This window comes from Paroedura picta, chromosome 4 (assembly GCF_049243985.1).
Source record: "Paroedura picta isolate Pp20150507F chromosome 4, Ppicta_v3.0, whole genome shotgun sequence".
Classification (NCBI taxonomy): domain Eukaryota; kingdom Metazoa; phylum Chordata; class Lepidosauria; order Squamata; family Gekkonidae; genus Paroedura; species Paroedura picta.
The window spans coordinates 93,968,948-93,991,140 of record NC_135372.1 but is presented as its reverse complement, the minus strand read 5'-3'; the positions used below and the strand labels follow the sequence as shown (position 1 = coordinate 93,991,140).

General features: G+C 47.4%; 1 long non-coding RNA gene across 4 annotated transcripts in view; it reads right to left on the bottom strand.

Annotated features, from left to right (window-relative positions):
- LOC143835897 (uncharacterized) overlaps positions 1 to 22,193 on the bottom strand; it is a 107,037-nt gene that overhangs the window by 61,296 nt on the left and 23,548 nt on the right. For all 4 annotated transcript variants that reach the window (XR_013230395.1, XR_013230397.1, XR_013230398.1 and 1 more), the window contains exons 2-3: positions 3,735 to 3,823; positions 2,164 to 2,377 (exon numbers count right to left, since the gene is read on the bottom strand). This is a non-coding gene — a long non-coding RNA (uncharacterized LOC143835897). The remainder of the gene's footprint in view (positions 1 to 2,163; positions 2,378 to 3,734; positions 3,824 to 22,193) is intronic.

Below are 22,193 nucleotides of genomic sequence, written 5' to 3'. Positions count from 1 at the left end.
GTCCTCTCAGCCAATATGCTGCTGTGGGTGCTGCTGGATTTTTTGCCTTGTGTGTAACATGTTTCCACCCTTGGCGATTGGTGGCAGTCATAAATTTAATGTTTCGGCCACTAGTCTACGTCTCACCAGGATCCGGTAGCATTATTGATTTTATTTATTTGAATTTCCATGTGGTTTCTTGCCTGATTTCTCAGTTCTGGTCAGAGTGACCACCCTCCTCCTTTTGTATCCGGGCTTGGGACCTTAAAGGTCAACAAACATAGAAGGGCTGGAATTCTGCTGCAGGAACTAGATCTTGAGCTGGAAGGCAGCTGGAATACATGGTTGCCTTATGCTGAACTGGATCATTGGTCTGTCAAGATCAGTATCCTCTATTTTGAATGGTGGCAGCTGTCCGCGGTCTCAGGTAAAGGTCTTTCACATGCTCTATGACTTGATCCTTAAGTAAAGATGCTGGGGACTGAACCTGGGGCCTTCTACATTCATTTATTCATTTACTAGCTTCAAAGCCTGTTTCTAAGAACAGGCCTTGAAAGGGTCCCTTGGCCCCCAGCCAGGCAGCTTAAGGTGGCTTTGGGCTGCAGCTTGCAGCTGGATCAAGTGGGGCGAGGGCTGGCCAGCTTGTGAGCAGGCCTGGGACAGAGCTCCTTAGCAAGCATTCAGCAGGCCGGGAGGCCCTCATTAACAGGCCCAGCCTACCAGGCCAAGAGATCCTCGTTAGCAGGCCCTCCATCACCACTCTTTGCCCAGCTCCTTCTCCCCTTACCTGCTGCCAGCTACAGGCACTGAGGTGCATCTGAGAGCAAAGAGTCTAGAGTCCAGGGACAGAAGGCAAGAGCTGCAGGGGCTGGGCCAATCAGGGCTGCATCCTGATTGGCCGTATTCCAACATGGACAGCCAAACACGTTCCACCACCCCCCCCCCCAGGCTGTTTCACAAATATATAGAGGATAATATAGAGAGGATATATAGAGGACTAGTAATCAAGCCCGCTGTAATCAAAATACAGCGGGCGCTAGGCAAGGGAGCCCCCGGCAGCTGTGCTGCGCCCGACTGCCGGAGGCTCCCTTGCCGGTGGGCTGATGCGGTGAGAGGCGCGAAGCGCCTCTCGCCGCATCAGGCCGCCAGCCAGGGAGCAATTGCGAGCCGCACTATGTGCGGCTCGCAGTTGCTCCCTTTTCGCCAGGGCGGGAATCGGCGAGGCCAATTGGCAGGCGCTTTGCGCCTGCTGATTGGCCCCGCCAATGTTCTGTCCAGAGGAAGGGGCCAATTGGCACCCTTCCTCATCCCGGACAGAGCCCGCCCTAACTCCTCCCCCTAAGCCCTTACGGCTTTATTTAGTCCGCGGTGCCCGTGGCGCCGCGGGCTGCGTTAAGATGATAGATATATAGATAAGGAAATATATAAAGGATAAGGATAATCCTATTTGTTGACCACCACTCCTGGCCTAGCTGGCTTGTGGCAGTTTACATGCCAAGCAGATGCCTCATCCCCTCCCCAAACTCCTTAATCAGACATTACATGTGTTTGTACTTGTACATCTTCCCCAGCTTTAATGAAGTACATGTGAAGAAGCACCATGTCGTAAAGGGAGGGACAGGGGAGAATTACTGGGGACCAAACTCCCATGAAGAGGACTTCTGTTAGTTTGCTGTCTTCTCTTTTGTCCTTAATAAAAGATGACTATGTAGCAAAAATAAACAGGAGTTTTGTGGCACCCTAAAGACTAACATGTTTTTATGGCCTAAAGTCCACTTCTTCAGATGCCATCTGATCCATTACTTGCAACTGGAGATCTAGTGCATAAAAGGTGCTGGAGTGAGATGTTAGCTTTTTAATGTGCCAGAAGTCTGGTGTCTGATGTTTCTGCTTGTTGCCTTGCAGCAAGACAGCTGTCACTTTGCTTTCCCCTGATCTTTGAAGTCACACTGATTCAGGATTGACTGCCTCCTCCTGTTTGTGTTTTTATCTGACCTGGAAAGGGGGGGGGGGATTCAGCATAGTCTCCTCACTTCCTACCCAGTAGCGCTCCAAAGGGCACTGATAATCATAATCTGAGAGTGCTAAATATAATTGGAAATACAAAAGCAGCCAGCAACTCTAGCTGTCTACTTGCAAAGATCACAACTGGAAACTGGAGCGAAATGTGCAGAAAGAATTTACCTCTCATCGAACCCCTGCAAAGAGCTCTTCTGAAAATAAATGACTTGCAGGCTGATCTTTAACCATATTTACAAGTAATCCATAGCTCATGGGCCTTTGCTGCGCAGTCATACAAAGCTCCCACCAGTTGTATCCTTGCCTTTTTGCAAGCTTCCCATAAGGCTCATTCAGGTCCCTTGGGGGAAATTGGCAAGCATAACCTTTTCTTGCTGCCCTGAAAAGGAAGATCATCAATTTTGTTATCCCTGCAGTGAAATGGACAAAGCTCTTTTCCCACTGACTGTCCCAGAAGAGGTGCACTACACTAGAAAGTCACAGTGTATATCCTTAACACTGGTGCAGATGGCAGCCTTCTTTGTGTGTTCAGTGTTTGTTTAATGACTAGATGAGCATGCCAGCCTTTGACTAATACAGCAGAAGAGTTCTCAGCATCTAAATGTAGCTTTTAGGGAAGAACTTAGATGGCATATAAAAGACTCTGGCCATGTGGCAAGAGTTTCGCTAAGAGTTTCATAGGCATCACTCAGTGGAAGATGATTTCAGCACTGATGAAGGGCTTGTTTATAGAAATATGATTCTCATTATGTGAAGAGGTGAAGTGCATTATCAAAGATCTGCCTGATATGTATTGAAGATTTCATTATATGTAGAGGTGCATTATCAAAGATCTGCTGAAATAGACAGAACACCCATGGAGCCCACTAGCCCAGGAGTGGTGAGCTGCATGGGTGTTCTGTCTCTTTCAGCAAAACAGCAAAATAGCGACTTCATGGATATTGGTGAGTGGCTGTGGGTGTGTATGCACTGTTTGATTGCGGCTTGTCAGATTAACAGTGTCTATCCATCTGCTGAGAACTTCTATGTGCCTGGAGACTAGAACTGAAGGCTTTCAGCTGATTGTACACTGGGAATATTGATCACTACTTGATGAATCTGCCCTGTCCCACTGAGTAATTACAGGCCATTTTGCAGTGTAGCATCATCCATCAAGATCCTGGTAACACTAAAGGGAAAAAATCACTTTTGGAAAGAGTTTCCCCTTTCTTTCCTGCATACTTCTTCTGTCTACATCCTTTCAGAAAAACTTCATTCTATCATCCTAAATCCACTTCCGGTTTGGTCATTTTATTTATATCAATAATCACATATAAGTAGTTTCTTGGTTAAAAACCAAAAGAGGGAAAATTGCAGTTGTTTCAGCATCCTATCCACCAATGGCAGCCAGACAAGACCACTAGGAATCCTTTGCAATGCCAGGAGGGAACCCCTGCTGTTACTCTACCTCATCTGGTGGCCAGAAACATACTGTGTCTAAATACAGAGCTGCTGCTTAGACTACTGCTTGCAGCCCCCAATGGCTCTATTTCTCTAATCCCTATTTCTGCAAGATCTTTGCAATGGTAGCCAAATCTTCCACAAAGACTCTCATACCAGACCAAACTGGGAACTGGGAACTACCTGTTTTTACTAAGACAGTTTCAACATAACAAACAACTGAGTGAAACATGACTGCAGATTCACTTAGACACATTAAAATATTGAACACCTTCATGTAACAAATGAATACTTGCCGTCTTCTGCTCTATTTCTGCTCTATTTCTGCTGTGCCTGCGTGTAGTCTTGTAGTTGTAGCGTTCACAGCAGCAGCAAACAGGTGTGTCTGGGGGCAATTGACATGCTAGGTTAGGAATTGGGGATAGAGGGAAACTAGGGTTGCTAGGTGTCGTCGTCCCCCCCCCCCAGCCACTGGGTTACCAGATCCAGGTTGGAAAGCTGGAAGTTTGGGGATTTAGCCTGGGTAGGACAGGGGCCATCAAGCATCCATTGTCTCCAGGGAAACAGATCTCTGTAGTCTGGAGGTGAGGTGTAATTCCAGGGGAATCTCCCTAAGGGAAACAGTGGCAAGCTGGGTGCTCTTGGTAGAAAGGTTAGGGCCAAACTACGTGTTGGAATTTTTAGCATGCAGTGTCCAGGTTTCCCTTAACTTGACTTTGACTCAGACTGTCAGATATCAGGGATGAGGGAACTTGTTTCCCAAGTACATGGGATTCTATTCTGACCCAGATCACAGGATGGAGGGGGGAAAGAGCTTTGGCTGTCCTTCTGTGCTATTACCCCAGCCTTAAATGGCCCTGGAAGGAACTCTAGGCTTGCTGTGGGAGACAGATGAGGGCATGACTTACCCAAATGGTGATCTTCTGCTGCCGCCTCTTTTGGCCATGCAATCATAAGTAACATCACATTATTGCAGGACACTCTAGGATTCACCCAAAACTCTATGGGTGAATCCCAGAGCATCCTATGATATGGTAATGTCACTTCTGGTTACATAGCCCAAAGTGACATTGCAGCACTGGAAGGTTGCTATTTTGCACCTTCAGAGTGCTCCAGAGGATGGGGAAGTGTCAGTGTGGGTTTCCCCCACCATCACCAGCAGCAGGCAAATGGTAACCCTATTCCAGGGTGGCTGCATATAGACCTGACTACCTCACTCTGCATATAATATAGTTCAACTCTTGTGGATGGATGGATGGATGGATGTTACAGGGATCTGCCAACGCAGAGCTGGCAACCGTATGCAGAGAGGCCACCCTCTGAAGCTGCCATTTCCTCCAGAGGAACCAGGATTGCCAGCTCTGGGTTAGGCAGTGCCTGGAGTTTAGTGAAGGCCCCCTTTGGGGGAGTGAGGGGTCTCAGCTAGATCAAATGCTATAGTCTCTACCCTTGAAATGCTATAGTCTCTACCCTTTTCCTTCAGGGGATCTGATCTTTGTTGTTTAGCAAGCAATTATAATTGTGAGAGAACTCCAAGGCCCACCAGAAGGTTGGCAACCTTAACATTTAGGGATGCCAGCCTCCAGATGGGGCCTGGGGATCAGAATTACAGATCATCTCCAGATTACAGAGATAATTTTCCCTGGAGAAAAGAGCTTTGAGATGAGGAGGGGGTGGACTCCATGGCATTGTCGCCCACCGAGGTCCCTGCCCTTCCCAAGCTTCACTCCCAAATCTCCAGGGGTTTCCCCAACTTGATTTGGTATTCCTACCCCACCCCCCCAAAAAATCTCCTGCTAGTGGCTGGCCACCCTATTAACATTGGTATTGAAGCCAAATGAGATTTCCTCCAATTTTCCCATCCACCCCTTTCCCACAGTGGTGATTTGGTCCCTGCATGCCTGACAGGCACACCAGCAGACTATTTGTGCTGCACAGTTTCATCTCTGACTGGTATTCCTTGACCCAACATTCCCCCCAAATCCAATTGCTGGGTTTTAGGCTTGGCTTGAAAGAGGGCTCTCATTATGAGCAACCCTGCCTGGCGGCTTTGTAGTTATCGGTCAGGTCAGGAGATTCACACAGGGCAGGTTCTCCTTCTAAGCTCGCCAGGCAGTTTTGGGGAACAATGCAATGAGGAAGCTGTGCTCACGCTCCACCAGCAGTGACACAGGAAGAGCAAAAGCTCTGTGCCTGTTGCTGTCTCCTAGATCTTCCCCAGCAGCGGCTGGGCTGAGCCAGGCTCCAGCAGTGCTGAGTGGTGCACAGGAGAAGATGGGGGTAAGCAATGCCCTCTCACACTGACAGCTAGGGCCGGACTGTCCACAAGTTGCTCCACCGAGTCTAATGTGGGGAAGCATTTAATTTTCTTCTCCTCAGTGGAAGGCAGAATGCATGGAAATTAAGGCAGGGACTGGGGGAAGGGGACACAAATGGGCTCATGTGAGGCACCCCTCATCCCTTCTTTTTAAAAACAGGCTTCTTCTCCTCCCTCTGGACCAAGGGAGGGAGGGAAGCACCCTGGAGCCTATATGGGACCATTCTGTAAGGCAGAATTTTTATGGCCTGCGAAATGACAAGGCCTTCTTTATTCTGTTTTAAATGGGGGGCAATCCCTTAGCAAAGGGGTGTAACCCTTGATAATTTCATTCAAACTGTGCAGGTGGGATGGATGACAGTAATTATAGGAAGGAATGAGTTTCATATTGCAAACAACTATCGAATTGATTAAGCATCTCTAAATATGTGCAATAAAAACATTAAAGTCTCCATAACTGTCACTGAACAAATCATGACAAAATTGGATTAAAAATGTCTACGCTCGTCCTTATTATAAGTCTCTTTATTCTGGGTAAAAAGCATCTTTTAAAGACATACAATGAACACTCACTGACAATACATTTCAAGACTGATTTCTATACTTTTCAAAAACTTGGTCCAGCAAGTGGTTAATTTTTCATTATTTCATTATAGTCCACGAGACCTATTGAGATATGTATTTGAATATCTGGGTGGCTGGAGTGTGCATGTGAGGAAAGCACAGAGCATTCCTAGGGGGTGGAATTGCAGAGAGGGGAGATGGGTTCCTGTAGAGTAGCGATCCCCAACCTATGGGCCGCGGATCACATGTGATCCATCAACTAATTGGAGGTGGGCCGCGTAGGACGCCTCCCCCCCCCCCGGCCCTTTACAACACACTTCGGGTGTCATTGTCTCCCATCCCTCCCAGATGGGACTATCTCGTTGCAGAGAAACAAGCTCAGGGTTCCCATTGATTTGTCATTGTCATGAGTTAAAATTTCCATGAAAATAAAATGTTCCTTATGTTCATTGTTGTGGCGTGTCTGTATCTTATTTTGAAGAGATATTTGAACATTACCATAGTGATCAGAGAGCATTAGGGCAGTGGTTGAGAGTAGAGGAGTAAGCTACCCCCCCCCCACTGGGTCTCAGTAAAATTGTCAAGCGTTGAGTGGTCCCCAGTGATAAAAAGGTTGGGGACCACTGCTGTAGAGCATTCGCTGGCAGTGGCTCATGGGAATTGTAGTCCATGGACATTTGGAGGGCCGCAGTTTGACTACCCCTGCTGTAGAGGAAAGGTTTGTGCAGGAAGGAGGAGACAGCCTGTGGAACATCTCCTGACCAGAGAGATTATTTCCAGTCCCCAGACTGATCCATGCTAGCCCAGATTGGAGCAGCACAACTAGCCCTTGTTGCACAGCAACTGTTTTTCCATCACAACCGCAAGCTCTGCACTTCTGTGCTCACGGCTGTCTTCTTCTTGCCTTCCCTCTTCCAGCTTGGCTAAGACCAGATTCAGGAAACACCTGATGTCAAACAGGCCACTTGTAAAGCAGGAGAGGAAAGGGAGAAAATGCACCTGGCATTAAATGATTGCCATGTGGATACCAACAGGAGTGGGGCCTCACATCTTCACCCAATACCTTTTGCTTTGTTACAACTTGTATTTCTACAAATGCCTCCTCTTTAATAAGACATGCTTTATGAATGATCCATGTACCCAGGCTTTGTCCTCTGCTTGTACCAAAGAGGGATGCCAGCCTCCAGGTGGGACTGGGGAATCCCCTGGTTTTTCAGCTCATCTCCAGGTGACAGAGATCAGTTCCCCTGGAGAAAATGGCTGCTTTGGAGGGTGGACTCCCTAGCATTATACTCCACTGAGGTCCCTCCTCACCCCAAATCCAATTCTACCCCCAAAGTCTCCAGGAATTTCCCAACCCAGAGCTGGCAACCCTAGTTCCAAAGCCTCCCCCCCCCCACTGGGATAGGCTGACTGTTCCCCATGGCACATGTAGGATTATAAACAGCTTTGCCTCTTTTGTGAAGGGAATCCCTGTATAATCCCATTTGTGGTTTCTATATCAGAGGGAGAGAACAACACAGCTGACTTCACAGGTGACAAACAGGATTACAGGAGCTATGGAGGGAAAGTGGCGGGTTCTCCCAGGTAGCTGTCTTTCATCAGTCTCAGAAAGGGTACAAAAGCTGTTAATCTGATGGAACACTTGAGGTACTGCATCTGTCAATAAAATGAATCCAATTACACAAATTTTGCACCTTATCAAATGCAACAGGAATTTCCCCTCCGTGTATTAAACGCATATTACGATTTCAGTTTGCAACAGCTTTTGAAGAAGAGCTTTTTTTTTGTACCCCACTTTTTATTACATGAAGGTGTCTCGAAGCAGTTTACAATTGCCTGCCCCTCCCCTCCCCACAATAGATACCCTGTGAGACTGAGAGAGCTCTGAGAGAAGGGTGACTGGCCCAAGGTCACCCGGCTGGCTGCATGTGGAGGAGGAGTGGAGAATCAAACCCGGTTCTCCAGCTTAGAGGCTGCCACTGTGACACCAAGCTGGCTTTGAGAGGCAACCACAGCAAGGTGAGTTTATCTCGTGGCTTCCTGACTCTCAGCTGTCCTAATCACAACTGGCCCTTCAGTCTGTTCAGTGCCCTCTCGGCTTCATTACAAGCCAGGTGTGCCACTCCACAGGACCAAGGGGACAGTGGCCTGGGGGTCCTTGGGCAAGAACACGCCACTCGGCCAAGGAAAAAAGCAAAAGCAGACATCCACCCAACACTGTTTATCCCCCTCGGGAAATGATTACTCTCAGAGGAAGCAGCTTTTAATACATTTCTAAAACTTAAAATTACACGATGAATGTTTTATATGACTGTGTTAAGGTAAATTAGTATGGACTGTTTTAAAAACTTGTGACCTGCCCTGAGCCATCTAGGGAAGGGCAAGTTGTAAAATTGAGGAGATTTGGCAAAGACATTTGTGATCCAGCATTGTGGGGAGAAGGGGAGTGTCTGCTGCTGAAAAAAAAGCAAAAATGAACCAACTCACAGGACATGCCAAAGCCACAAGACTTGATTGATTGATTGATTGGCTGAAATGTTTAGGCCCTGCCTTCCCTCTGGACTTAAGGGATGCTTAAAGCAGACCTCGGAATCTCAGCCCACGCACATTGCCTGCAACATCCACCCCTGTATTCCCACACCACATTGTTCTCACTAGCTAGCCAAGGATTGTACCTGTTTCCCTAAATTAGCCTGTACCATGCCTGGATCCTGCTCCCCCCTTCCTGTGCAGTTCAGCCGTACTGTTTGGCTTTCAGTGACCATCTGTGTGGCAATTCAGCTGCACTGGCTCTGAAATGGACTGCCCCCCCCCCTCCTGGCAGGAGTCCCGCAAATTAATTGTGCAGTCTTAATTAAAATTAAGTAATTTTTCATTGGTGCCCGAGCCGGTGCTTTCCTGATGATTTATTAAAGTGAGCTATGGGTAAATTAGTCACACGCTGACTGTCGTTGCTGTATGACAGATGAGCTGGAAAGCAGGGAGCGCAGCAAAGAGGAGAGGAAGAAAGCAGCAAACGGCACGGCTGGCCTTTCCCCTTCAAGGCAACCTCTCCCCCCCTCCTCCTCCACTTCTGGGATTAGGGATCCCCACTTTGAAAGGTGTGCCCTGTAGCTTGCAACCCTGAGCATCAGGCACTTGATCCACATTCAGCTGCTCTGCACAGATGCCAATGACTTCTCTCCCTTGCAAAGGGCTGGCGTATTTCATGCTGAACCAAGGAGAAGTGTAACTGCAAGAAGGGATAATGTGGTGTGGGGAGAGTGTGAATACTCTCTGCCGTACAATTACAGCAACCATCAAGGTGGCCCAGCATGGAGATCCCTGGCTCAGCAGCTCAAACTCATAAGCAGAGTCACACCCTTCTACGCTCACTGGTTTGATTTCAATGGACTAAGAAGGGTAGGTTGTATTATGCTGCTTTGGACTCTTCTGTCAAAGCAGTTGGCAATGAAGCCCAAAAGCAAGGCAGCCCTGAAGGAGGTGAAACACCTATCTGGGCATCCATCTAGCCCCAGCAAGCCTTCGGGGAGGGCGGTATATAAATGTAAATAATAATAATAATAATAATAATATAATAATAATAATAATAATAACATGCATGGAGGCAGCAGCCTACTCTGGGTCACTCAGCTTTCCTCCTGTGATAGCTAGACCAGTGCTGGCAGGGGTCTGCTAGGGATGCCAGACTCCAGGTGAGACCAGGGGATCCCCCAGAATGGCAGCTCATCTTCAGGCAAAAGAGATCATAGAATCATAGAGCTAGAAGGGACCTACAGGGTCATCTAATCCAATCCCCTACACAATGCAGGGACTTACAACTACCACAATGACCCCAATTTCATGCCCAAGTGATCCCTCCACCCAAAATCTCCAGAATCCAGCCTGGCCTGGAGGGAATTCACCTGCCTTCACACAGTCCCTCTGGGGAAAATGGCCATTTAGAAGGTGGACTGATTGGCATTGTATCTTGCTGAAGTCCCTCCCCTCCCCAAACCCTGCCCTCTACAGGCTCCACCTCCAAAGCCTCCAGATTTCTCCCAAGCAGGAGCTGGCAACCCCAGGATCTGCACATTCAGATGTCTTTGTTCTCTTTTCCAGGAGAGTCTTTGTCCACTTCCCACACTCCTGGTTTTACACTAACACAATGAAATGGCAGTGTGGATAGCTTCTGGGCAGGTGCATACTAAGGTCATTTTCAGATGGAAGGTTTCTACCATTAAAAAAAAACACTCTTAAATTATTCTGATGAATCAATAGACACCTACATTGGCTAGAATATGCAGTTTGAAAACGTCTCTCTCCCAAGTCCTAGCCCACACTAACATGATGCAAAGGGACTTAAAGGAGAATGATGAAAGCAGTGCCTTTGGCCTCCATTTGGGAGCAGACACTGCTCTTCAAACAGCAAGAGAGATTAGACCTAGCAATGAAACACAAATGTACTATGGTGAGATTGCCTACGCCACCAAGGCATCATTTCTGACACCGCTTACCATTTTTGCTGAACAATGATCCAAGGTAGGGAGGCTGGCTTGTAAAGTGCAAGTCTCTGCAGGCCTTTGGGCAGGTGTTGTGATTCTTTCCCCCACTACAAACTGTATGTTTCCTTCATTTTGGGGCACCCCTGGCTGGTTCTTCTCCTCCACGGCTGTTGCCCGGTTGTGGCGCCACCAACGAAGAGATCACTCATGTGTTTCCCCCGTGATCCCACAGAGTAGAGGCCTGTGCACTGGCAGCAGAGCTTCCATGGAGGGGACTTTCCTGCACACTTTGTCTGTCCGCTGCCTTTTTACTGACACACATGCTCTGCAGTGATGACTCATTGCCCCTTTTATTCTCTTTTTCATGCACCAGCTAGAGCCAATTCTATTAAAATATCTATTACAATGATTCTATTAAAATTTGAGACAGATTATTGTAGTGCTATTAGTGTTGTAACTCTATAGAAATTACCAGTTTTTTTTTAAACATCTCTGGTAGTGCAGTAAGAAAAAATGCTGGAAAAATGGTTCCCACAGGTGCAGACACCTGGAGAAATGGCATCACATTGGCAAAGCGGGAAAATATGCACCATTCCTTCCAGAATTTGTGATAACACATTTGGACTTCATTATTTCCAAAAATATCAGAACAAGGCACATTTGGGAACAAAGTTTTTGAGCGTATGGAAAGCCTAGAAACATGACAATGACTGCTACAGCACACTGTTGTATGGAAACTCCAAAAAAGAGCTCCAGTTTAGAGGTCAAGGTAGAGTAAAGTCTTTCTGTGGAAGCAGCCCCCTTCTTAAGAGACTGGGAGTGTACACTATTTCTCTGTGAGCTTTTGGTCCCTTGCTTAGTTTACCACTTGGCGCCATTACTGGGTGAGGTTTCTGAAGAACATTCCCACTGAACTTCTTTCACCCCTTCCATAGCTCTGATGCTCCTTTCCCCATATTCTGCCTGCTTCTCTCACTCCACCTTCACCAACAAATGCTTTACAGTTACAGGGAATATACTTTGTAACATCCTGCTGTGGCACTGGAGAACGCTCTGTCAGATAAAGTACTCTGGAGTTTTGGGTAGGGAGATTGGGTAGGGTAGAAGATTGGGTAGAGATTGGGTAGGGAGGCTGTGGGATTGGACACCTGAGAGCCAAACCTGCTGTGCAGCTGGAAGCCTCCCTCCCAGGAGGGATTCGGATTCAAGTGGCCGGTCCAGCCCCAAGCTCCTCTCCAGCCCCTTCCCCCTGCCCTTCACATGCCGCTGCTCAGTGGAGAAGTCTGCCATGCCTTCTCCCCACCTGCTTTGATTACAATTCTGCTACTGTAAGCAATGCTGATGAGAGGACGGGACTGTCAGCTGAGAAATATGGCATTATACAACTTAATGGCACAGAACTCCTGCAGCACTGAGGTTTGAGCAAACCCATTAGTTGACTGATAGAAACATAAGATTATAAAATAACTATTTACTCTCAGCCTGCTGACACTATAGCAGAGGTGCAGGCAGCAGGAGGGGAGGGCTCCCTCTGAGAGAGGCAGCAGTGCAGAAAGAAGTCAGGCAGCAGGGAAATCCTCTGAAGTGAAGTTCATTGCACACCCTTGCCAGCTCTAGGACGAATCATGCTACTGCAAACCCTGATGGAAGAAGAAGAAGAAGAGCTGTTTTTGTTCCTTGCTTTTTACTACCCAGTGAAGTCTCCAAACATCTTCCTTTCCCTACAACACACAGCCTGTGAGGTAAGGTGAAGCAGAGAGAGCTCCGTGTCTGACTCAAGATCACCCAGCAAGCTTCATGTGGAGGAGGAGTGGTCAATCAAACCCAGTTTTCCAGCTTAGAGGCTGCTGCTCTTAACCACTACACCAAGCTGGCTCTCTGTTGCAGATATGGCAATATGAGGCAATATACAGAGTGCTGCCTTAAAGCTATTACTCCCTGGCCTAGATTCAAGTGGGTAGCCATGTTGGTCTGAAGCAGCAGAAGAAATTTAGAGTTCAGCAGCACCTTTAAGACCAACAAAGTTTTATTCAAGGTATGAGCTTTCATGTGGAGGCATGTTTCCTCAGATACAATGTTCTGGCCTAGAGTCAATGTCATACTTGTTGGCTTATGTAGAAGAGTCACCAGTTTAGGTATGGTGGTCCTCAGGCTTCACTTTGAGCCCCAAATTCTTCCTGTCCTCCTGCTGTTGCTGTGACTCATCCTCTTCACTTGGGAACCTTAATGCCCATGCTCATCAGGGGAGAAAAATGATCAGGGATCCCTCTGTGCATGAAGCCAAGTAGGTAAACATAGCCATTTGCAAAACTTTCTCCAAGTGTTCTACAACACTCAGACTCACCCAGATCAATCAGTGCAGGGTATCAATTCTGGATGCAACTCTATCACATTTTTCTCTGCTCCCTCCATTTTGGTCTTTTGACATTCGATTGGGGTAAAATAATGTAAGGGAGAGAATGCAACTGGCCCAGAGTACCCAGTGAGCTTCATGGTTCAGTAATGACTATAACCCCTCACTAGCTCTGAACAAGGTTTTGTTTTTTATGTCTTGAGGTAGGGCTGTGGCTCAATGGCAGAGCCTCTGCTTTGTGTACAGAAGCTCAATCCTTAGCATCTCCAGCTCAAGGACCAGGTAGGGAGCAGTTTGGAAGACTTCTGGTGTCATGAACCCCAGTTCCTGACCCACGTTTCACCTGTGCTCTCCCAGAGACTCTCAGGCTGTTGGCCATAAACCCATAAAGCCATAAATCCCCTGTTGGTTCCTTTCCTCCCTTGCATTCCAAACCATCCCTCCACCAGAACCTCTTATCGCTTCCTGACCTTGCTAGGTGGTGTGAAGTCTCGACACTTTTAACTTTTTAGATCAAAGCAGGGGCCAGATGGCTCCCTTGAGGACCATTGTATTTTCCCGCCTTATGAATCCCTCATCCCTCCTCCTTTATTCAACCCCAGGTATAAAAACCCCTATGGGGGCCATTGATCCTTGTCTCTGCCAAAGAGTTTATTCATCGAACCTTTTCCTGTTGATGCTTTTTGTATTAGTTTGCTAAATAAATATTCCTAATGGATTCCACTGTAACAGTGGTGTTGGGGAATTGCTTCTTTGAGTGACTTTACTTAGGTGTCTTCTGCCTGGTTCCTGACATCTGGCCTGAGACTCTGGAGACAACATCAGGCTTGATTGACCAACGATCTGATTCAGTGGTAGGCAGTGTTATATGTCCAAACATGTTTCCTCAGTACAAAATTGTGTTTGAAATGTGCTTTAGGTCCAGGACATTTGAACCCCTATGGAATGAGTGTCATCCCCTAGAATCATAGAATCATGGAATCATAGAATTATGGAATCATAGAGTTTCTTTTGAATGGAATTTCTTTTGAATTAATTTCATCCCATTCATTCTGGTCTGTCCCTCTGGGGCAAGAGAGAACAATTCTGCTCCATCCTCCATATGGCACCCTTTAAAATACTTGAAGATGGTTATCATATCCCCTCTCAGTTGTCTCCTCTCTAGGCTAAACAGACCAAGCTCCCCCAGCCTTTCTTCATATGTCTTGGTCTCCAAACCCCTCACCATCTTTGTTGCCCTTTACGCTCCAGTTTGTCAACATCCCTCTTCAACTGGGGTTCCCAAAACTGAACACTGAACTCCAAGTGAGGCCGAACCAGAACAGAGTAATGCGGTCAGGGCACTAGTTTTGCCTAGGACACAGAGAAATACATTGAACTGAAGTTTGAGTATCCAGTTCCCTGCCTCAATTAGCTGAGATCCATCCTGATTTCCAGTGAGCTGAGCCCTTCCTTGTTCTTGTGGGGTGTTTGTGATGCCAGCTATGCGCCAGTCAGATCCTAAGGACTGACATTATACAGAGCAGCATCGCTTTTGCAGTGTCATCTGCAATCAGTTTCCACCTGATAGAGTTTTAAGTGACAATACATTTCAGAGCAGTACCAGGATAGTGTCACAGAAATCTCTTTTGTCCAGAGATAAGATTAAGAAAGGTGCACCATGCTTCCAGAAGCAAAAATGGAAAGACAGCAACAGCTTCAGACAAAGCAGTGTGGTGTAGCGGTTAAGACTGGTAGCCTCTAATCTGGAGAAGTGGGTTGGCTTCCCCAGTCCTCTTCCACATGCAGCCAGCTGGGTGACCTTGGGCCAGTCAAAGCTCTCAGAGCTCTCTCAGCCTCACCTACCTCACAAGATGTCTGTTGTGAGGAAAGGAAGGGTAAGGCACTTTGGGACTCCTTTGGGTAATAAGAAGTGGGGGTACAAAAACCAACTCTTCTTCTCCTAAGGAGAAATCTTTTTTCCTCACTAGTGAGCCACTGCTTGGTTTTAGCCCATCTGTGTATGTATTTTCTATCAAGTCATGACTTATGGAGACTCCAGAAAGGGTTTTCAAGGCTAACAAGAAGCAGAAGTCATTTGACTTTTCCTCTTTTTTGCTTTCCCCCCCATCCTAGCACCTATCTTGCTTAGCTTATGAGATCAAACTATATCATGCCACCTTCCCTCCTTTTACCCCATCTACTCAATTTTTCTACCCCACCTGTTTCATGGATAAGGCCTCTGGCATAGGGATCAATGCAGTCTATACAACTGAAGAAGACGGGGAGTTCAGGCTCCAAATGAGTGCCAAGCAAAGGTGCAAGTCATTGGGGTTGTGCTGTAGCTCATGTTGACAGTTCCAGGTTGGAAAACATCTGGAGATTTTGGGGATGGAGCCTGAAGAAGGCATAGTTTGGGGAAGAGAAGGACTTCAATGGGGTATGATACCATAGAAGCGGCCATTCTCTCACATGGAGACCACTTGTAATAGCAGGAAAGTCAGGGAGGTTGGCAACCCTAGCTGTAGCACATGGCTTTGCTTGCAGAAGGACCCAGGCTCAATCCATCAAGTTCCTTTGGTGGAAAGAACAGAGTGGAAATTATCCACACAAACAAGCAAAGAAATCCTGGAAAGTCCAGTTAAAGGATCTCGGATTGTAGGTCTTAAGAAAGCCCTTTATTTGCTGGAGACCTTTGAGATCCACTGCTGGTCAGAGTAAAAACTGAGCTTGGTAGACAAATGCTTTGAATTGGTACAAGATAGCCACACTTGCTGCTTCAGAGCAACCAAATGTCATATTTGATTTATTAATTTGTTGATTGATTTAGATTTTTATACTGCAATTTATGTCATTTATGTGCAGCTGGCTTTGTATGTGTTCTTGTTTATCTGAAATCCTTTTTGCTGCCTTTTCTGTCAAAAAGACCCACAAAGGGGCTTCCATAACAATAAAAAAAAACAATTTAAAATACATTTTAAGTATACAGCCAAATAACCAAGACAGCAGATACTAAGGGCCATTTCGCACGGCTTCAAAGTAGCAGAATGGTTGCTATTTGGAAACGCTACTAATTTGCCATAACCCACGACGTCGTAGACAATCTGCAACAATCCTGAAACCAATCAGCAAAAAGCGCTTCGTTGTGGCGCTTTCAGGGGAATCCAGAAAAGTGGATTCACCCTCCGGATAGCGATACACTCCTGCAACCAATCTGCAACAGTAGCGCTAAAGACCTGTGCGTTACCATTGTTGCTGTTTCTTCAAAGTCCCTCCCCCTGGCTCTCTCCTCCAAACTTCCGGCGAAGCGATCGCCATTTTTTTTTCTCCGAGCGAGCGGGGATAAACGCACCGGCGAGCCTCTTTCTGTTTAGAGGCTTCCCTGGCTTCAGTCCTTCACCTTTAGTCACTAAGCACAAACCACTGAAAAGCCCGTTTGCTGAAATAAAGTCCCTTTATTTTTTACAAATAAATTCAGCCGAAAATCGGGCCCGTGAGAGGGGGGGGGGATTTTTTTTTTATCACTCGAGGCAGCGTGCAAACGATCATACAATCAAACGACAGCTCACATTAGGCAGCTGGATGGGTCTCTCCGTAGCAATGAATCTACCTAGATTCGTTGCTATGGGTCGTTTTTTTTTTTTTAAAAACCTTTCTTAAAGGGAAAGGGGCTGTTTGGGAGCATGCTAACGGCTGCCCATTGGCTGCTTGACGGCCAGGGGCGGGACGAGCTTGGCAATAGCGCTTCCTTTCTAGCGATTTCTGCCGAGACCGGAAGCCTGTGGGAAACGCTAAAAAACGCAACTGATTCCACTACAAAGGCAGGTATGCATAACGACGAATTCCACTATTTTAAATGGCGATTTTTCATTCCGCAAACAATTTGCAACAAAGATCCCTGTGCGAAAAGGCCCTTTGTAAACCACCAACACAGGGCCAGTCAAGAAGACTAAAAATAAACCTAGCACTGGAGAATCAGCAGCTTGGCAATAATAATATTAATCAATGTATGACCACTTTCAGATCAGTCCAATGACTCTTCATCTCTTATGGGTTGTGTAACTCGTGCATGCTTGAATATTAGCATAACAATTAAGCTTTATTATATAATGACCTACAGAGAGCTACACCAGTTGTAAGACATTGTGGGACAGGAGCTAGATGAATATGTCAACACAGAGAAACTAAGCTAAAAACTGGATCTGGCAATCCACCAGCAGAAGGTGCCACAAATCTTTCTTGCTTTCCTCTCCCCCAAAGTGTCCTGTTCTAGCGCTAGATTGCAGGGCCCCAGTAGATTCAGAACCACATTGGTCTGAAGGGTTCATTGGGGGAAGGGAACATATTTGCCCACTGATGGAAGCAGGAGAAAGGAGCGACTTTGCCCCCTTTATTCTTCCCACTGTGTCCCCCCATTTCTGTGGCTATTAGGGCCAAACTAGATGTGACAGCGACTTTGTGGCCTCCATGAAGACATCACTGCTATTTTAAAGGGATTTAAAATTACTTTTTGAGGTGCTTTTGTCCCCCTCTATGCTTTATCAAGTGCCAAAGTAGCTCTGGGGGGTTGTGTGTGAAGCTGTGGGGAATGCCCCACATGTGCACTGAAAATTTAAAGTAGCAGGAAATTGGTATCTCTCCACTTTGCAAGGCCTCAACTTGTTTGATGAACTTGCTGGAACAAACTTCTCCACTAGTCTGGTAACTACAAGGAGCCAGGCTGTCTTGGTGTTGGGAGACCTGCATGTCCTTAGGAGTGAGGCAGTTTCTGGAGTCAGGGAGAATTAATCCTTAGCCCAAATGCATCATTAGGTTTTGTCACCTACCATCCATCTGCCTGTAAGGAGCTCATTCTACATTTGGCTGACTTCTTTCTTTGCAGGCAAATGACCCAAGGTCAGTCCGTCCGCATGGATCTTGGCTGGGGATCAGACTGTGGACTTCCCAGAGGCTGATGGTCCACAAGGACCTTCCATCTAGAAAAGCCTGAAGAATTTGGTCCATTAAATTAGTACTGTGTGTCAAAGGAGTAGCAGCCTTCTTACAGGCTGAGTGCCACAGGAATAACGATGAGTGATCTGCAGATGTGGCTGTCACTGGGGAGAAAGCACAATCATCTGTATTCTGCTCTTCCCAGATTGCCTCAATACACTGCTGGGCTAAGCCAGGGGCAAGGCTGTGACGCTAGTCGGAAAGAGGTGAGCCTTCTTTTCCCTAGCAGGCATACATCAGGACACACAAGCCTGATCCTACATGTTTGCCCAGAGACTTGCTCCCATGCCAGTGACTGTAGGATTCCAGTCTGAGCATGAGTATATGTGTGGATTCACATTGCTGATACACCTGCAGTTTATGATTGACTGAAATCCTGAGATCTTTTCAACACACAGAACTGCCAGGCCAAGTATTCTCCAAGCTACACATGTAGACTCTTTCTGCCTAAATGCAGAAGTTTGCATTTGCCTCAGTTGAATGACAGTTTCAGTCCAGCTTGCCAGACTTTAGAAGTTATTTTCAGTTGTAAGGTGTCTGCTATCCCTCCTAAATATTCTGTTATCTGCAAAGTAGATAAGGATTCTGTCTACCCTTAATCCAAGCCAATAACATAAATGTTGGAATTTAGCGTGCCCAGGACAGGATCCCGCCACACTAAAAATCTCCAGACAAATGAATTGCCTTGTCTGTCAGCTACAGTCATGAGACAGGGGCCAGTGCTGGGACAGACTTTTCTCTGCCTGACATGCTGGATAGCTGCTAGTGGTCAAAGAAGAAAATGTTCAGACCAAGGGCCTGACTTGGTATAAAGCATCTTCCTATATTTAGTCTTGTATGGGTGACCTTGGGCTCGCCACAACCCTGATAAAGCTGTTATGACTGAGCAGTGATATCAGGGCTCTCTCAGCCTCACCTACCTCACAGGGTGTCTATTGTGGGGAGAGGAACGGGAAGGCAATTGTAAGCCAGTTTGAGAATTCTTCTGGTAGAGAAAATGGGTATATAAAAACCAACTCTTCTTCTTCTCAGTGTCCTCTTCTCCAGGCTGAACATTCTCAAGTCCTTAAACCTTTCCTCACATGGCTTGGTTCCCAGGCCCTAGCTCATCTTGGTGTAGTGGTTAGGAGGGAGGACTTCTAATCTGGCGAGCCAGGTTTGATTCCCTGGTCTTACACATGCAGCCAACTGGATGACCTTGGGCTCGCCACAGAACTGAGAAAACTGCTCTGACCGAGCAGTGATATCAGAGCTCTCTCAGCCTCACCTACCTGTGGGAAGAAGAAAGGGAAGGCAAATGTAAGCCTCTTTGAGACTCCTTTGGGTACAGAAAGGGGCATATAAGAACCAACTCTTCTTGTATTGTCACAGATCATGTTGCTGTCCTTTAAGAGCAAAGGCATGAACACCTTTCGTATGCATCCCTAGAGCATAGGCCATTTAGAAAACAACCCTAATCAATCCAAAGCTTGTCCTTTGTCTGTGTAAAGCACCGCCAAGTTGCCACTGACTTATGGAGACCCAATAGGGTTCCAAGGCGAGAGTCTAAGAGAGGCCATTAGTGGCCACTGCCTTCCTCTGCACAGCACTCCTGGAATCCCTTGGTAGTTCTACTATCCATACTTCTACCATCCAAATACTAGCCAGGCATGACTCTGCTTAGCTTCTGAGATCAGGCTAGTCTGGGCCATCCAGGTCAGGACAAACAAGTTCTTAAATGACACCTATGTTCCCAGGAAAGCGTTCTTGCTATTGCAGTTACCATAGTATGGACAGTACAGTCCTGAGCACAGCACAAACCTCCTAAGCCCATTGACTTCAAATGAGTTAGACAACTCTGCTCAGGATGGCAGTTATAGAAGAATCGTAAGCAGGTCTACTCAGGAGACCCCAAAGTCTCCATTGGGAAATACTCCTGAGAAATTGACTTTAGGTTTGCAGCTTTAATCACTCATCTTTAACCCGCTCCTAGCGGAGCGGATTAAATAATCGGTTAAGGGCCCCAAGGGTGGGCCCTGTCCGTGATGAGGAAGAATTGTGGCTCGCAATTGGTCCCTTGCCACCAGACTGACTAATCAGGAGGCGTGAAGCACCTCCTGAACCGCCCCCCTTCCAGCTGGCCTACCTGCTGCCGCCCGCCACCATTTCCTCGCTGCCATGCGGCCCGGACGGTCGCTGCCTCGTGGCGCGCCCTCCGACCGCCAGCTGCTGTGGCCCTGCCGCTGCCTCCGCCAAGCCTGGCCCTCGCCCACACCGCTGGGAGCGCTCCCGTGACACCAGCTGCTGCACCGGCCACCACCCGCTGCTGCGCCTGCAGCCCTGGCCCCGGCCCCTGCCCCGCGGCCATGTGGCCCGCCCGGCCTCCCACCCTCCAGCGCTGCCCCCAAGCGCCTCGCCACCAACCCACCCACCCACACAACAGCTTGCCCATGACACGGTAGGCCGTGCCACCAGACCGCGCTGCCCAGCCCGAGCCGCCCCAGCCCCAGGGTGCCTCGCCAGCCCCGCAAGTGCCTGCTGCATTAAGCCTGCACCTAGCTTATTTACTAGTTGTAAATAAAAAGGGGACAGCCTTAAACTGTAAGTGCTCCTCAGAAATATCTGCAGGGTCTGAAGAATGTGTGTGTTGCGTGTGTAATAGAGGGGGAGGCCTGTCTCCCTCCTTCCCTAAACAGCACTCCTGTCCAGAAAGAGCCAGAAGATACTCCATGTGTTTGTGACATGGCCTTTTTACATACAAAACCATATTAGTGGAGCCACAACATTGTGCAGCTAACTGTAGTGCTTGGTAAAACAAGAGCTGATGCGCTGTATAATTATACAATGTTGATTTATTTATATACCCTAATTAGGCATACAAACATGAGTCTATGGACAATTAGATTCACTGCAATAAGATCTGGTTTTATATGTATTCATGTAATCAGCGCTCAAACTATAGCCAAATCTAGCTGCATCTGGGTGTATAATTATCAGTCTTGCTAGTCAGCAGCAGTGTAGTTTTAGGAACGCTCCTGTCCTTCTCCTAGAGGTGGGGTCCCTGACGAGGGAGACTAAGAGAGGAGAGAATGGCTTTAAACAATGGGTTTCAAACCTGCCAACCTTGAGGGCCTGCTTGAGTATGAAAAACCCAGGCAACATTCACTGACACCAGCAGTTCCTTCAGACTTCTGACTTTCAGAATCAGGTTTCCTTTGGGAAACAACCAAGAAATACTTCCAGATTGAACAAAAATGAAGTAGATTATCTGTTTTTTGGTCTAGTAGTGCAGTGGTCCCCAACCTTTTTATCACCGGGGACCAGTCAATGCTTGACAATTTTACTGTGGCTCGGAGGGGGGGGGGGGTAGACTTTTGCCAAGGGATGTCACCACCGCCGCCTGAGCCCCTGCTCCACTTGCTTTCCTGCCAGTGCTCCTGACTTCACGCCACCCGCTGGGGGGTTGCTGCCAGCAGCAGCTGTGCAGTGCCACACCGAGGGGGAGCCTCAGCCATGGCGGCTGCTGGAGAGCACCATAGGTGAGCCGGCAGCAGAGTGGCAGGGCAGCCCCCAAGGCAGCAGCCGGGGAGGACGACGAGGAGGAGCCGCGGCCCAGTACCGACTGATCCACGGACCGGTCCCGGTTTCTGGACCAGGGGTTGGAAACCACTGTAGTAGTGCATTAATAAAATGATATTGTTCAGTCATTTAAGTATATTATAAGCTACATATTTCCAACATCGCCTAACATTTCATACAGCATTTGATGCTCTGCTCTTTCCAGACCAGTAAGAAGTTGTATTACTTCATTCTGGGTGGGTCTTCTACAGAGCATGGCTTGTAAGCTCTAGCTGATGCAAAATCCTGCAGCCAGACTTCTCCTTAGTGTGAGCATCCAAATACTAACCAGGGATGACAGGGACTGCTCACATACCTCTCCTACTGAAATAGGTACACTGGCATCCAATCTGTTTCCAGGTCAAGTTCAAAGTACTGGCTTTAAAATCCTGGCTCTGGAAAAATCAACTGGCCTTCACTGGTTGAGCACACATCTTCAGCTAGTTCCTTGATACAAAAGCCTAGA